Below are 12,975 nucleotides of genomic sequence, written 5' to 3'. Positions count from 1 at the left end.
CTGCAACTTGTTGAAGTTTAAATGAAAAAAAAATATGATCGCTACAGAAGTTGAAATAAGAACATTTTGTCAAGTTGACAAGTAAATATCTTGAAGAAGCCTCTTCAGGGAGCTAAGATTTCATATACTTACATGTCAGTCATATGCTCCATACTGGTATTTCTGGTTGATGATAAAAGTGAATTTAGGGTGAATTCATAAATTCACTAACACAATATTAGAATTAAATATAATTTATTTATAGATTAAATATAAATCTCTAGTTTTCAGAATGGAGCTTATTTATTCTGGTGCAAAACGTTATAATTGGTTATATATTGGCTTATGACAAGAAACTGAAAATATCCAAATATTTAAAGTTGAAATAAAAGAATGTAGTAGCCATTCTATGTGCAGTGTACTCAAGAATATATATTGTGTTTATGTTTGCAAGTATGTAGGCAGCTGGTTGTGGTCTGTATAAAGTTGCTGAAATGCTCTGTTTGAAGAGTTAAATTAAAATACTAGCTAATTAATGTATGGAAGAAGCTGTTCCCTTTTCTTCTTTTTCTTTTTTCAAAGTAGTCATTTTCCTCCTCATTATTATACAAATTTTCATTCTCCTTCGATTTGGTCATGGGTATGTTGTCGCTGTAAAGGTTATCAACTTCCCTTGAAAGTTTTTTGAGCTCAGTGAGCAGCCAAACTTCAGGATTATCCCTGACATAACATTTGTAGCAGTTAAGACTGGAATCATATGATGATACAGTTTGATACACTGCCAAATATGGTACATGTTTTTCTGTAAATGTGACGTGTGAGGCTGTAGGGTTACCTCCACAGTGCGTCACAGGAGCGAGGAGGCATTCAAAGTTGACATACACTACAAACAGGCATTGCTCCTGGCGGTGAGCATTCTTAAACTTTTTGAATTTGTTTTCCTCAGTAGGCGTGATAGCACCTACCGGGCCATTGGAAATGCAGTCTGCTAGGTACGCCACTAATAACTTGTCTGAGGAGAAATAATTCAGACACCTTAAGAAAACACACTTTTTATGTTACTTTTTCGACAACTGGCTGTAAAGGGGTCGAGACATGTCTTTGAACCAAACGTAGTGATAATTATCACCTTCAGAGAAGATCAGCATGTTCACATACAGCTCACGCTCACCTGCAAATTTTGAGAAATGGAAGGGCCTGGCAACAATGTGCTTGTCTCGCTCATCTGACTTGCTTTTCTTCTCCAGGCCATAAACATGAACCAATATTCCAGTATTTTGTGCCTCAAATTTATGTATGTCCTGCATCTTGATGGGGAAATCGATACCATCAAAGTTATAACACCCATGAATATTATCACCTACATGGTGTGTACTGGGATACTGAGGATGATCTATGTAATTGTAATTTCTCTCACAAGCCAGGACTGATCATGCGAAACAAACCTGGTTGATTTTATTTTCAACATTATTGCATGCTCTCTTGTTAGCTATATCTTTAGGGAGCTTGATATAGCTTGACCCTCCATTTACCAGATCATAGACATCTATATGGATGTCCAGGTGTAGTATTCAGCTGAGTGCTTTAGCTGACCCTCCGACCTCCATCTCGGAAAACCGGGCCAGTATAGCACTCAAGGTGGATTTACGAAACCACCCGGCAATTGACATGCCCCGCATTTTCATTCTGAGTCCACCCTGTTGATGATGGTGTTGGGGAGGGGCCAGTCGGTATTCACCAATCCATTTGCCTTTACGCCGATTCTGACAAGGCTCATATGATGATGATGATGATGATGATGATGATGATGATGGAGGAGCATGCTGCAGTGTTACCAGGTCAGACTGATGGGAACAGCCAGGCTGCGGTGATGGTTCTCAATGCTGTCGTTGCTGCTGCTGCTGCAGAACTGACCCAATAACTTGAGGGGTGGTGGCTCGTTGCTTGGCTCATGGACGCCAGAGCGATGGTGTTTTGGGCAGCGGTGGCTGCAGTTCCCTCGCGGCAACTAGCGGCACCCTTATAGGTGATGCGTGCCTTACGGGGCGCCGCTTTGGGGATGAAGAAGATTTAGCCACCATTGGTATGTGTGCCACACTGTGTTGTGGCTGCGAAGATGGGACTGCTGTAAAAGAAGAAATAAAAAAATAATAGTTAAGTACATTGCTTACCGCTGCTGGCACAGTGAAAGAAAGAATACTGACGATCTCAAGGTTATAAGCAGAGTGAGTGATTACATTTTTCGCTCTTGCTGCAAGGCATTAACACTTCATCGGAAATCTCCACCACACCCTCAAAGAAGTCATCATCATTATCATCATCATCATCATTTAGCAGGGCCAGATTACATCCTCCTCTGGTTCAATGACCCTTTGTCTGTCCCATTCAGGCATATCACTGTCCTTGTCAGAATCGGCATCAGGCAATTGGTTTGTCTTGCTCACAACAACAAAAAGCAAGATGCATAAATTGAAAAAAAAGTATGAAATAAGAAGATTTTGAATCACTACTATACAAGAACAAATTACAAGGAAAATTATACTCATATGGCAATGCTAGCTGTGAACCCACCATGGATGGCTGGACGTTGAGAGTCTGCCAAGGTCCAGCCCCCTCCTGTCTCTTCTCACACTCCAAGATAAATTCCTGGAGCTGTACTATAACAAGGAGACGAAATTAATAAAGCAAATTTAACATACACACAAAAATTTACACTCAAAATACCACTTATTTACTCAGTTGGTAATCCTGTCTCTAGAACTCTACGCCTCTTGCCGCTACACTCTTCATCTTGGAGAATAAAACACACGCACACACAGAGGTGTGTGGTTGGTTGTGGATTTATATATAGACTGAGGTGACCAGTGAGAGAGCTTCATTTGGATGGGTAGATAATGAGAAGCTTTTATGGAACGTCACTATTTCCTGGAAGGGATTGATGCGACCATTGTCTCTCTTTCCAAATAACAAGAATGCTTTTATGATTAACAGTGTTTTCAAAAGCATGCACAGGCATGATGAATGCTTTTAACAGTGAGAATGTTTACTGTCTCTGAGACATGTTGAAATCAGGACGTCACGATTTCCAGGAAGGGAACACGTGATGTGCCATTAGGACCATCAGTGAGAATGCAGTTGGTATTATTCCGAGCTATTTTCGTAACCAGGTCCTGTTAGAACAAGAATTTCCATGCAGGCAAGCTCAGACATCACGAAAGCTCTTACAACAATAGCAACTGTTAACTGTTTCTGTGACACTTTACGATTTACGTGCAGGGACTGATATGTAATGGATCAGCTGCCCTGTTAGAATTGCTAGGAAGAATGTATCCTGTGTTATTCTGGGAAGCACTTCAAAAGGTTTCTATAGCACATCAAGAGGGAGAGTTGGCTGTTATTTACATAGACATTAGATGTCAGTATGACACACACAATCTTTTAGCTGCGCCTGCACGGGTGAACTGCTAGAGAAACATCTCACAGTGATGCCTCAGTCACGGTGGCTGGGTGAACACGTATGTAGCCGGAGGTGTCTTGTATGTGGGACAGATGTCCCGTTAGGATCACTAGGAAGAATGCACCCTGTGCTATTGTGGGATATTTTCATAAACAGTTACTGAAAGCGCTGCAACAGATTTCTATAGTGCATCCAGAGGGAGATTTGGCTGTTATTTACATAGACTCCTGATGTCAGTGTAACCCTGACAATCTTCTAGCTGCACCTGCGAATGTGAACTGCTAGGCAAACATCTCTTGCTCGGCACTGGACCTGCAGCTATGCATCAGCCACAGTGGCCAGGTAAATATGTGTTTTGACAGGAATTTCGCTTGTGTCATTTATGAAAGGGATGCCAGAACCTAATGCTTGCAGGACCCGAATGGACACCAATGGCCCATCAGCTGATGGTTACATCATCACTTTGCAGGTCAGGCCATACTGGTGCACAAGCGCATTGGACCTCTGTAGGGAACAATTTACTGATATACTGCAGTCGAATTTCTTAACAATAGTTTGAAAGTGATTTCACGTGCAGTGAGTGGTTGCGCACTGCATTATTTTCAGCTGTTTAAGTGTTGTGAGCATGTGGGCTGAGTTCTATATACGCATTGACAATTTTATGTGTAGTGAATGTGTCTGTTGCATTATTTTGTGAACAGGTCTGTAGGCTGGGCAATGCATTATTTCAACTGTTTATAATTAGTGAGATGTCTGCAGAGCATTTTACATGCATTACTTTGACAATGTGTCTGTACATCAATATACTGCATTATTTCTGTGATTTATATGTAGTTTGCAGCTCTGTGTGCTGTGTATTGTGACCCCAAACACATCAGTGTAATAAATAAACTCCGTGAAATCCATCCCTAAATAAATTGTTCCAACTTCCCACTGAAAATAAATAAAGTACAGTCTTTCCTCTCCAGCAGCCGAGTGCAGGATGAGTCCTTTTCCCGGCAATTCCAAGGAAGTGGTGGTGGTCCAATGACTTAGGTTAGTGGAGGTAGCCCAAGTGGCCTATTTTCCTGCCAAACTTTTCCAGCAATTTTCTTAGGTACAGCATTTTATGGGGGAGAAGGGGAAAAAGGTTAGGTTAACGGAGGTAGCTCAATTGACCTACTTTTCCCACAAAAATTTGAACTTCCCACCATGATGTCATTACAATGTTGCCATATCTATCGCCGCCATTTTGAATAAATTTGGCAAAAATGCAGAGGGGGGTGACGCCGCCCTTGTTCCACTACTGGTGAAGTGGTAGCAAACTATTATTGCATTTGGGGGGGGGGGGGGGGGGGGAGAGGGGGGGGGGGGGGGGGAAGTGGCTAAATTTCCCGTCACATAACCACATTTAAACTTTTAAGACACTTTTGGTGTTGTTGCTCTAGTAAGACCTCTGCTAGCTTCCAACCTCAACTTTCCTCAGCTGGAACTTGTTCTTCATCTCTCATCAAAGGGACATTAAACACCAATATTTCTTCCTGTAGTTGCAGTGTGTTTACAGCTGTCATGCTTAAGTGTTGTACACTTTTCTTTCATATTAGTGCAGCATCCCACATATGTTCAAAAGTAATATGCGGGACTGTTATATTTGTAGTTTCAGTAGCTAAATAGCACACTACAGGTGCAGACGTCATGGTATCGACTCTTGGGCAGTACTAAGAACTTTTTTCAGTGACTTTGTTGTAACGGCAACTGGAACAATCACAGGGTTGAAGTGACGGAAACACAGTGGGACCCGCAGAGCAGCCCGCGAATAACAACACAACGGGAGAGAACAGACACGACCAATGAAGGACCTCACGACAACAACAAGAATGGACAACAGAGTCAAGAAAACCAAAAAAGACAACCACGTCCACTCGTAAAGAAAACACGAAAGTAAATACACTGTCTAATGTGAGGCGATATATCCTGAGACGTATGCAAGGTTAGACTGGCAGGCTGAGCTTTTTTTTTTTTTTTTTTCTTTATTGTCATTTTACACCTTATACAAGGTGGGCTGGCAGCGAAACAGTACGCCGCTCTTCAGCCACAGGCAATACAAGAGAAAACAATGGAGACACAGAATGAACATAACGTTGTTGTTGTTGTGGTCTTCAGTCCTGAGACTGGTTTGATGCAGCTCTCCATGCTACTCTATCCTGTGCAAGCTTCTTCATCTCTCAGTACTTACTGCAACCTACATCCCTCTGAATCTGCTTAGTGTATTCATCTCTTGGTCTCCCTCTACGATTTTACCCTCCACACTGCCCTCCAATGCTAAATTTGTGATCCCTTGATGCCTCAGAACATGTCCTACCAATTGGTCCCTTCTTCTTGTCAAGTTGTGCCATAAACTCCTCTTCTCTCCAATTATATGCAATGCCTCCTCGTTAGTTATGTGATCTACCCATCTAATCTTCAGCATTCTTCCGTAGCACCACATTTCGAATGCTTGTATTCTCTTCCTGTCCAAACTATTTATCGTCCATGTTTCACTTCCATACAAGGTCACACTCCATACAAATACTTTCAGAAACGACTTCCTGACACTTAAATCTATACTCGATGTTAACAAATTTCTCTTCTTCAGAAACGCTTTCCTTGCCATTGCCAGTCTACATTTTATATCCTCTCTACTTTGACCATCATCAGTTATTTTGCTCCTCAAATAGCAAAACTCCTTTACTACTTTAAGTGTCTCATTTCCTAATCTAATTCCCTCAGCATCACCTGATTTAATTCAACTACATTCCATTATCCTCATTTTGTTATTGCTGATGTTCATCTTACATTCTCCAATCAAGACACTGTCCATTTTGTTCAAATGCTCTTCCAGATCCTTTTCTGTCTGTGACAGAATTACAGTGTCATTGGTAAACGTCAAAGATTTTATTTCTTCTCCGTGGATTTTAATTGCTACTCTGAATTTTTCTTTAGTTTCCTTCACTGCTTGCTCAATATACAGACTGAATAACATGAGGGATAGGCTACAACCCTCTCTCACTCCTTCTCTACCACTATTTTGTTTTCATGCTCCTCAACTCTTATAACTGCCATCTGATTTCTGTACAAATTGTAAATAGCCTTTCGCTCCCTGTATTTTACCCCTGGCACCTTCAGAATTAGAAAGAGAGTATTCCAGTCAACTTTGTCAAAATCTTTCTCTAAGTCTACAAATGCTGGAAACATAGGTTTGCCTTTCCTTAATCTTTCTTCTAAGAAAAGTCGTAAGGTCAGTATTGCCTCACATGTTCCAATATTTCTACGGAATGCAAACTGATCTTCCTCAAGGTCGGCTTCTACCAGTTTTTCCATTCGTCTGTAAAGAATACGCGTTAGTATTTTGCAGCTGTGACTTATTAAACTGATAGTTCAGTAATTTTCACATCTGTCAACACCTGCTTTCTTTGGGATTGGAATTATTATATTCTTCTTGAAGTCTGAGGGTATTTCGTCTGTCTCATACATCTTGCTCACCAGATGGTAGAGTTTTGTCAGGACTAGCTCTCCCAAGGCCATCAGTAGTTCTAATGGAATGTTGTCTACTCCCGGGGCCTTGTTTCGACTCAGGTCTTTCAGTGCTCTGTCAAACTCTTCACGCAGTATTGTATCTCCCATTTTGTCTTCATATACATTCTCTTCCATTTCCAGAATATTGTCCTCAAGTACGTCGCCCTTGTATAGACCCTCTATATACTCCTTCCACCTTTCTGCTTTCCCTTCTTTGCTTAGAACTGGGTTTCCACTTGAGCTATTGATATTCATACAAGTGGTTCTCTTTTCCTCAAAGGTCTCTTTAATTTTCCTGTAGGCAGTATCTATCTTACCACTAGTGAGATAAGCTTCTACATCCTTACATTTGTCCTCTAGCCATCCATCCCTGCTTAGCCATTTTGCACTTCCTGTCGATCTCATTTTTGAGACGTTTGTATTCCTTTTTGCCCGCTTCATTTATTGCATTTTTATATTTTCTCCTTTCATCAATTAAATTCAATATTTCTTCTGTTATCCAAGGATTTCTACTAGCCCTCGTCTTTTTACCTACTTGATCCTTTGCTGCCTTCACTACTTCATCCCTCAGAGCCACTCATTCTTCTTCAGCTGTATTTCTTTCCACCATTTGTGACAATTGTTCCCTTATGCTCTCCCTGAAACTCTGTACAACCTCTGGTTTAATCAGTCTGTCCAGGTCCCATCTCCTTAAATTCCCACCTTTCTGCAGTTTCTTCAGTTTTAATCTACAGTTCATAACCAATAGATTGTGGTCAGAATCCACATCTGCCCCTGGAAATGTCTTACAATTTAATACCTGGTTCCTAAATCTCTGTCTTACCATTATATAATCTATCTGATACCTTCTAGTATTTCCAGGATTCTTCCATGTGTGCAACCTTCTTTTATGATTCTTGAACCAAGTGTTAGCTATGATTAAGTTATGCTCTGTGCAAAATTCTACCAGACGGCTTCCTCTTTCATTTCTTAGCCCCAATCCATATTCACCTACTATGTTTCCTTCTCTTCCTTTTCCTACTACCAAATTCCAGTCGCCCATGACTATTAAATTTTCGTCTCCCTTCACTACCTGAATAATTTCTTTTTTCTCATCATACATTTCATCAATTTCTTCATCATCTGCAGAGCTAGTTGGCATATAAACTTGTACTAGTGCAGTAGGTGTGGGCTTCGTATCTATCTTGGCCACAATAATGCGTTCACTATGCTGCTTGTGGTAGTTTACCCGCACTCCTATTTTTTTATTCATTATTAAACCTACTCCTGCATTACCCTATTTGATTTTGTATTTATAACCCTGTATTCACCTGACCAAAAATCTTGTTCCTCCTGCCACCGAAATTCACTAATTCCCACTATATCTAACTTTAACCTATCCATTTCCCTTTTAAATTTTCTAGCCTACCTGCCCGATTAAGGGAACTGACATTCCACGCTCCGATCCATAGAATGCCAGTTTTCTTTCTCCTGATAACAACGTCCTCCAGAGCAGTCCCCGCCCGGAGATCCGAATGGGGGACTATTTTACCTCCGGAATATTTTACCCAAGAGGACGCCTTCATCACTTAACCATACAGTAAAGCTGCATGCCCTCGGGAAAAATTACGGCTGTAGTTTCTCCGTGCTTTCAGCCGTTCACAGTACAGCACAGCAAGGCCATTTTGGTTAGTGTTACAAGGCCAGATCAGTCAATCATCCAGACTGTTGCCCCTGCAACTACTGAAAAGGCTGCTGCCACTCTTCAGGAACCACGCGTTTGTCTGGCCTCTCAACAGGTGCCCCTCCGTTGTGGTTGCACCTACGGTACAGCTATCTGTATCGCTGAGGCACGCAAGCCTCCCCACCAACGGCGACGTCCATGGTTCACATAACGTAACGGTGGACAATAACAGTAGATGCAGTAACGAAAAAACACGAAGCCATTCACACGCAAAAAAAAAACAAAGAAACTGTTAGCACTGTACACAAACACTGATGATTAAGACAACACACGTGAACGATGGAGCGTGGGTGGCGAAAAACACTGAAGCACAAACACGACAGTACACACACACAACTGATGGAGATGACCTTCAAGCACGCTAATGTTGATGTGACATCTGCGAGTTCGGGGACCTGCCAAAAGGCGACAAAGGGAGAGGAGGGGGGAGAGTGGAGATGCCAGTGGCAGAGGAGATGGGGGGGAGGAAAGAAGGTATGGGGGGTAGGGGAAGCCTGGGGGAGGAAGGGAGGAGGGAGAGAAGAGAGAGAGGGTGCCCTAAGGAAAAAAAACACAGGAAGTGGAAGGGGAGGATCAAAGTTGATAGGAGGGGTAGATGGAGGGGATGAAGGCATCATCAGGGAGGGGGAGCTGGTGGAAGCCACCTAGGGAGAGGGTAAGGAGACTGGAGAGATGGAGAGCAGGTGGGATGTGGGAATACAGGCGCGGCAGCGGAGGGGGTGGGAGAGGATGGGAGAGAAAAGCGGGTGAGGGGGATCAAGTTTATGGGAGGCGTAGAGGATCTGCATCCATTTGAGGAAAAGGAGGAGGTGTGGGAACAGAATAAAGTCGTACAGGATCTGCGTGGGAGAGGGGAGACTTTTGCCAGCATTCTCAAAAATTTTAGAAAAGCTAATGTACAATTGGCTAGATAACCATCTTACCACAATTAACATACTGTCAAGGTCACAATTTGGATTTCTAAAGGGATCTGATATTGAGAAGGCTATCTACCACTTACAGGGAAAATGTACTTAATTCATTAGACAAAAAATTACAGGCAAATGGTATATTTTGTGATCTGTCAGAGGCATTTGATTGTGTAAATCACAATATCCTTTCTAGTAAATCAGAATATTATGCTGTAACAGGAAATGCTGCAAATGGTTCAAATCTTATATATCTGGCAGGAAACAAAGGGTGTTATCAGCAAAGAGACATGTATTAAGATACCAGGCATCATCCAATTGGGAACTAATAACATGTGGTGTCCCACAAGGTTTCATCTTAGAGCCCTTACTTTTTCTTGTGTATATCAATGACCTTTCATCAGTAACATTACCAGATGCCAAGTTTGTTATGTTTGCTGATGATACGAACATTGCAATAAATAGCAAATCAACTGTAGCCTTAGAAAAATCAGCTAATAACATATTTGTGGACATTAATCACTGGTTCCCAGCCAATTGCTTGTTACTACACTTTGAAAAAAAAAACACATTCCATGCAATTCAGAACTTGTAAAGGATATCCCACAAGTATATGCCTAACATACGATGACAAGCAGATAGAAGAAATGGACAGTGTTGAATTCTTGGGATTACAGCTTGGTAATAAATTCAAGTAGGAGGAGCACACCACAGAACTGCTGAAGTGTTTTAAGAAATCTCTATTTGCAATGCGAATTGTGTCAGACATAGGAGATATATAAATGAAAAAGCTGGCACACTATGCTTACTTTCATTCCATAATGTCATATGGGATTATTTTTGAGGTAATTCATCAAGCCAAGCTAAAGTTTTCCAGGCACAAAACCATGCAACAAGAGTTATATGTGGCTTGAACTCAAGAACATCATGCAGAAGCCTGTTTAAGGAACTAGGGATACTAACTACTGCTTCCCAATATATTTATTCCTTAATGAAATTTGTCATTAAAAATACATCACTTTTTCAAACCAACAGCTCAATTTTAAAATACAGTTGCTTCATTTTCTAATGCTGCTACTGATAATGCCACTGGTGACAGTGATGCATCACATGCAGGTGCTGGTGCTGATGCCATGTTGAGTGGAGGAACTGATTTCAGTCTTACAAGACATTTATTGTAATAATGTTAATAATTTAGTAAAAAGCACAATGTTATAGCAAATTTCTAATTCATTAATTAAGTTACTTTAAATGATATCTTTCATCTCTATGGGGGGATCTGTGATGGAACATGCTATTCATTAGAAAAACATGTTTCGCCTCTTTGCCACAACAAGATGAAAAACATTCATGTAAAAACATTGTTTAAGTATCTAGAAAATCTCCACTGTGAGCACCAAGAAACTACAAGAAGGTGACCATACAAAAACAGTCAAGGTAAAAGCTCGTGAACAACATAAAGATGACAGATCATTAGTGAAGTTGTTGATTCAGTTACAACACATACCAGAGCCTTTTAACATTACAGTGGTGCACAGGCACATTTAGAACATGGGAAAATCACAGTAGCTTTTGAGCTTCTGCTCTTACACACACACACACACACACACACACACACACACACACACACACCTATCAAATTTGAAAGAGTTCATCATTTATACAAAAGGCACGGATACTGAAGAAACTGTGGCAGTTATTGGTGGAACTTGTTCAGCTGTTGCTGGCATGAGAAGAAATCTCACAAAAAATCAATTTCTGAATCTTCTGGGCAGGATACACATTTGGAGATAATTACTGCATTCCACTGTGACTGTGACACCCACAAGTGCAAAGTCCGTAAACAAGGTGCTTTTTTTTATATAGGAAAATGTTGACAATTGTAAAATGAAGATATTCTGTTGGTAGTTATTGCTTTATACATCAACAAAGAATATTATTGAATCATGAGAAAGGTGGAGATCAATACTCAAGAATGAATTGAAAAGTATATAGATGATGCAGATTTGGAAGTAGGTGTTCAGTTCATGAAGAAAGAGCAGAGGCTGTCCTTCTCAAAGACCCAGATTATCAACAAAGTCCATCTTAAAGAGATGAGAGGTTTAAAGTGCTTCCTGGTTAGGAAGGATTTCTCTAGGAGCCCCATAAAGATACTCGAATAATTAAACAAAGCAGGGGTACACTGATATAATTCCTTGTCTTGAACAGTATGTATTTGAACTGATATGTTAGAGAATGGTGTTTATGGCATATTCAGTATGACAGGACTTTTAAAAAATGAATGGAATTGTGAATTCAAGAGAGGTTGGTGCCATTCATGAACACCATGCGTTCCTTAACCCTCAAGCAGTGGTGTCAGTTTTTGTTAACATCAGTGGTCTCATGATTGACACTGTCACACGTTCTCTAGAGGCACAAAACATACTGCTTGCTACTGAAAAAAATTAATGTTATTTTGATTTGTACATACATAAATTTTAATCATTTAATTTCTAACACACATCATAATCTCACATCACACTTGGCCTACATTGATTTCGCAGTGCATACTACTTCTACAACACTAATTGTACTATATTCGGGTTATTTATTAGATTTGTTGTTGGTTGTTATTATATACACAAATTTTACTCATCCTGTTCTTCCAGATCATCCACTGTGTTACATCCAAACTTTTCACACACAGTGGAAGAATACTTTCTGCACACAACCATATTACACTGACAACAATGAATTATGATAACAACATTCTCTTTTATACAACACATAATGCAGCAACTCTTCTTTTTGTTTGGAGACTCTTCCAGCTCTCAAGGCTCTTCCAATTTATAAGGTGCCAAAAATATTTTGAGGTCATCTGGAAGCGTAGGAGTCTAGGCTGGTGTAACTAAATGAGCTTCCATAAGTTGTTAAGATAGCTGTTTCAAAAATATCCTCCTTGGTTCTCTTGGGTTTCCTGCATTGAACTGAACCAATATATGGCCATGGGTGCCAGCAATATTTAGTGAAGCAAACCATAAAGGCATTGTCCATTTTCTAGTTACATAAGTTACAGAGTATTTACTACACATCTGGTTAACTGTGTCAGCCCATCCCTTTATAGTGTTGTAGTACATGATAATGTGTAGTTTATTGGTTCCTTCATCAATTGCACCTTCACTGTGACCGCCGAGGTGGCGCAGTGCTTAGCACACTGGACTCGCATTCGGGAGGACGATGGTTCAATCCCGTCTCCGGCCATCCTGATTTAGGTTTTCCGTGATTTCCCTAAATCGTTTCAGGCGAATGCCGAGATGGTTCCTTTGAAAGGGCACGGCCGATTTCCTTCCCAATCCTTCCCTAACCCGAGCTTGCGCTCCGTCTCTAATGACCTC

Source organism: Schistocerca serialis, chromosome 9 (genome assembly GCF_023864345.2).
Source record: "Schistocerca serialis cubense isolate TAMUIC-IGC-003099 chromosome 9, iqSchSeri2.2, whole genome shotgun sequence".
Lineage (NCBI taxonomy): Eukaryota > Metazoa > Arthropoda > Insecta > Orthoptera > Acrididae > Schistocerca > Schistocerca serialis.
Note: the sequence above shows the minus strand (reverse complement) of the source record.